This window comes from Trichechus manatus, unplaced genomic scaffold (genome assembly GCF_000243295.1).
Source record: "Trichechus manatus latirostris isolate Lorelei unplaced genomic scaffold, TriManLat1.0 scaffold00244, whole genome shotgun sequence".
Taxonomy (NCBI): domain Eukaryota; kingdom Metazoa; phylum Chordata; class Mammalia; order Sirenia; family Trichechidae; genus Trichechus; species Trichechus manatus.
In genome coordinates this window covers 2,400,838-2,405,284 of record NW_004444180.1, presented here as the reverse complement: position 1 = coordinate 2,405,284, position 4,447 = coordinate 2,400,838, and the positions used below count along the sequence as shown (strand labels likewise).

Sequence of the window (4,447 nt, the reverse complement as noted above, 5' to 3'; positions counted from 1 at the left end):
GTGTGTACGGTGTGCGCCGTGTGTACGGTGTGTGCCGAGTGTGTACGGTGTGCGCCGTGTGTACGGTGTGCGCCGTGTCTGGTGTGTGTGTTGTGGTGGCCAGCACTGAGGAAAGTCAGAAGCTTCTTCTTCCCCAGTGTGGTCACCGGGGTCACGGTGGGTCACAGTGTGCTGGGTCAAGCCACATCCCACCTGACAGGTGAGGAGCGACTGGGGGTGAAGGCTCGGGGCCGGTTCTGAAAACCCTGGTTCTCCGCACAGGAAGGGGGCCCGTCTGTGCGGCTCACCGGGTGCCAGGCCAGGGCGATGGATACAGGCTCCCCACTCCTACACCAGGGGCCTCTCCAGAACGCCAGGGTGCAAAGGTGAGGACCTCCCGGCCCGCGGTCCTTGGACTCTGAACCTGATCAACTTTCACGCTGCTGCTCTTCCCTGCTCCAGGAGTCCAGGCGCTGGGGTGGAGGCATGCGGTGCTTTTTGGGGTGCATCTCCCAGTCTGAGTTTAGAGGCAGCTACAAGACAGGGGCTGGGGTGAGCTTGATGTCAGGAGGCTGCACTGAGTTGGGGGGCTGCCTGTCAGCCCCAGCGGAGATTGGGGGGCGGGGGCTGTGGGGCGCGCTGCGGTCGGCCCCGCCCAGGGCCCTGCAGGCTGCAGTGTGTCTTGCAGGCAGTAAGTCCCTGCCAGAGGGACACGGGCCCAGGGCCAGGACCCAGAGAGACGACCAGGGCCCCCGGCTCCCTCCTCGCCGAGTCCCCCGCCCCCCCTGCAGCTAGCCTGTCTCGTATGAACCACTGCAGAGTTCCTCTTCTTGGCCAACCCCACGGACGCTTCCCCAAAGTGCTCAGCAGCCAGTTCTCTAAGACCTGGCGGGCCAGGCAGCTAGATGTCCCGGGGTAGTCCGCCCCAGCCCTGCGAAACCCAGCGGGCACAGGAAACCCCCACCCCCACCAGGAGCCCGCCTGGTCCCAGCCCATCCCGGAAGGAAGGCGACAGACTTTCCAAGTGACAGACAGCCACGTGTTGTCTGGAAGTGAGAACTGAATGCCAGTTAGCAAGGCCTTAAGTCGGCCACCTTCCTGGCCTGTCCCGCTGCTGTGGACCTGGAAGGAGGCCACAAGGTCCATTAGGTGGATGAGCAGCAGTCCCAGCCGGGACACGGCTCCTCTCCCCGCAGAGCAGTCACACCTCTCAAGGGGCCCCCAAGGAGACAGCTAGCATCGTGCTCATTTCATAAACAAGAAAACTGAGGCTCAAGCAGCCTGCCATCTGCCCCAAGCCCACGGGAACGGGAGTCCCTGCTCTCTCCAAACTGCTCCCAGACCAACCCCAAGGGCCAGGACTTCCACGCTGCTTGGAGAGGACACTGGGCCCTCTGCTCGGGTCAGGGTGCGTGTCCCCATGCCCTGCCCTGCCCGCCACACCCAACATCTGCTTGTTAGGGAGTCCCCACTGCCAGCTCTGCCAGGGAGAAGGCTGAGTGCCTGCTGCCCTGGCTGCTCCAGGGCAGGTGGGAAAGTGTGGATGTCAGGGTGCAGGCGGGTGGGAGAGCATGGGTGTAAGGGTGCAAGCAGCCCCAGGGTGGGAGGGAGAGTGGATGGGGGTGTGGGTGGGAGGGAGAACATGGGTGTAGGGGTGCAGGCAGGCTGGAGAGCATTGATGTGGGGGTGCAGGCAGCCCCAGGGTGGGAGAGCGTGGATATGGGGGTGCGGGTGGGAGAGCGTGGATGTGGGGGTGCGGGTGGGAAGGAGAGCGTGGATGTGAGGGTGCGGGTGGGAGGAAGAACGTGGATGTGGGGGTGCGGGTGAGAGGGAGAGCGTGGATGTGAGGGTGCGGGTGGGAGGGAGAGCGTGGATGTGGGGGTGCGGGTGGGAGGGAGAGCATGGAGCGTGGATGTGAGGGTGCGGGTGGGAGGGAGAGCGTGGATGTGGGGTGTGGGCAGGCAGGCCTTTCTGCAGCGGCAAAGGAGAAGCACGCAGTCCTTTCACTGCCTCCTCCCTTGTGGGAACTTCTCTAAAAAACCGAACTTTTAAAAGGACCTCAGCCACTTTTCCCGCCCCCCACCCCCACCCCGGGGCTCCCCAGACATGCCGGGCCCCAGGGACGCTGGCCCACTAGGGGCCAGAACCGCTCAGCAGGTCCCGCAGGGTGCTTCCGATACTGATGGGCTCGCTCTCCCTGGCCGTGGTCCCTGTGGGCCACCACGCCCAGCACCCATCTCCCAAGCAAGCCTGCTCTGTGCCAAGCCCCTCACTCAGCACTTATCGCAACAGTTAATCCCCCAACAAACCCAGGAGGGGGTCTCGTGGGACCTCACTCTAGGGGGTGAGGCAGCCGAGGTAGAGACCCCACCCAGGGGAACTCTGAGGAGCCCACCCTCAGCCGCAACACGGGGGAATCGGGGGGTGCGGGGCACACAGGGTGGTGTCATCAGGGTGAGTGGGTGACTGTGGGCCAACAGCTCTCAGTGCTCTGAGGGGGTGGGGTAGGGAGGGGCCTTGAAAAGTTTCCCTGAGTCACAAGAAAGGGTATCCGCTGCCTGGGAAACCACCAGACTCACCCAGGGCACGATCCTCGAGGAGGCATGCCCGGGGCCCAGCCGGGGAAGGGCTTATCCAGGGCGATGCCCAGCCTGGCCCACTCCCCTCAGACTCCCCAGGAACAAACACCCACTTCTGAGAAGTCCACTCCTTCTGCCTACCCTTCCCCTCCCCACCAGGGTCCTAGCCCCCCTCACGCAGGCTCAGCTTCTTGGTGTTGGGGCTCCAGGGGCCAGCTGAGGGGCATACGGGCCTCAGTTTACCCCTCCCCACTTCGCTGGACCACCACTTCTTCAGACAAGGCTCCTGTGCAGGGAAGCCCATCACTGGCGTCTCCGTGCACCCTGCCCCCGGGGAGAGGCCCTGGCCTCATGGACCCCCATGGTGCCCTCCCCATGCCAGCCCAGAGCAGACCGGATGTGACCCTCACTCCCACCTGGGAGTGAGTCCAGCTTCTGTCCTCCCCTGTACCTCTCCCAAATACCTCCCAGCTCCAGACCCACGCGGGCCAGACGGGAAGCAGATGGCCCAGTCCAGTCCGCTCCAGGGGTCATTTTTCAAGTTTACTGTCCCTGCCTGAGCTTGAGAAACACACAGTCCACCCGGGACACTGTCCAGCCGTCCTTCTGGGACGGAGGGCGGAGCAGACTGGGATGGCAGAGCAGCTAGGAACGGGCACTCGGAGGCGTCACTGCCAAGGGGAGGGGTTGAGGGTAGAATGGGTGTCCTGGCGCCCACTCGCAGGCCCTCCCAGCCCAGCAAGGAATCTCCACCTCCCCATCAATTCCAAGACTGGCAGGAAATGGAAACAAAGAAAAAGCCACAGCCGGTCACTCCCCAGAAGCTACCCCGGACATCAGGAGAAAGCTGCCCTGGGGCGGGCAGAGGACCCGGGAGACCCTCCCACCTGGGCTGCCGTCCAATGACCACGTGGGCCACTCTTCCCAAAGTGGAGATCGCAGCCAGCACTCCGCACTGACGCCGGGAAGCAGGCCCCTAGCTTGGAGCCGAAGCCAGGTCTCCTGGACACCCCCTGCCCTGTGCCAACTCTGAATGGCCGGGCCCACTGCCTCTCAAAGCCTCCCAGCCCCTGGAATCCAAGTGTGCGGTGGGAGCCGAGGTGCGCACGGTGGGCACCCCCGAGCTAGGCCACCACGGTGCGGACCCCCTGCACGCGAGCATGCCCGGGCCAGTGCGCTTCCCGTATGCCCTCTGCCCAGGCCGACCCGAGACTTAGGAGGGGGACCGCAGAGAGGCGGATGGACTGGGCTGGGGGCGGAGCACGATGCCGGCCCCGAGGGCTCCCACCCAGCAAGCGATCTCGCGCCGCCACCCATCTAGGGGCGGCGGCCCGATGAGCTCATGGGGCGGGGCACCAGGAGCCCCGCCCCCGAGCCCCCCTTCCGTCCCCGCGCAGCAGGGTGGTCCCAGAAACTGCAGCTCCTGGCCCGGGCGGGGCCGTCCCAGTTGAGGGCGGCCCGGACCCCCCTCGCCTGTGGGTTACTGACTCCGAGCGCCCAAGTCGCCCGCACAGCTGCCCCCGTGCGCCGGGGCTTTGAGCCCGGACGCGCAAAGGCTGGCGCCCTGAAACCCGGCCCTCGGCCTGGCCCGCCGTCGGGGGGCGCAATGGCCCCGGGCGACCCCTTCGCCGCGGCCAGCCGGCCCTGGGCCCCCACTCCTCCGCCCCGGCGCCCACAGGTGGCTGCAACTTGGCAGCCCGCAGCGGCCGCCCCGCGGGCTGCGCCTATCGGCCAGGCCTACCGAGCCTCCCGGGCCTGTGGGGTCGGCGCGCATCCCAGTCCTCGGCCCCCCGCGCCCCAGCCCCCTGCGCCCCAGCCTCCTGCGCCCCGGCCCCCGGCAGCTCACCCAGAAGACGAAATTGAAGACGAAGAGCAGGTACTTGATGCAC

At 66.3% G+C, this 4,447-nt stretch overlaps 1 protein-coding gene across 1 annotated transcript in view; it reads right to left on the bottom strand.

Moving 5' to 3' along the window:
* The window catches only part of CD81 (CD81 molecule), a 21,502-nt gene that overhangs the window by 15,967 nt on the left and 1,088 nt on the right, over window positions 1–4,447 (bottom strand). The window lies entirely within an intron of this gene.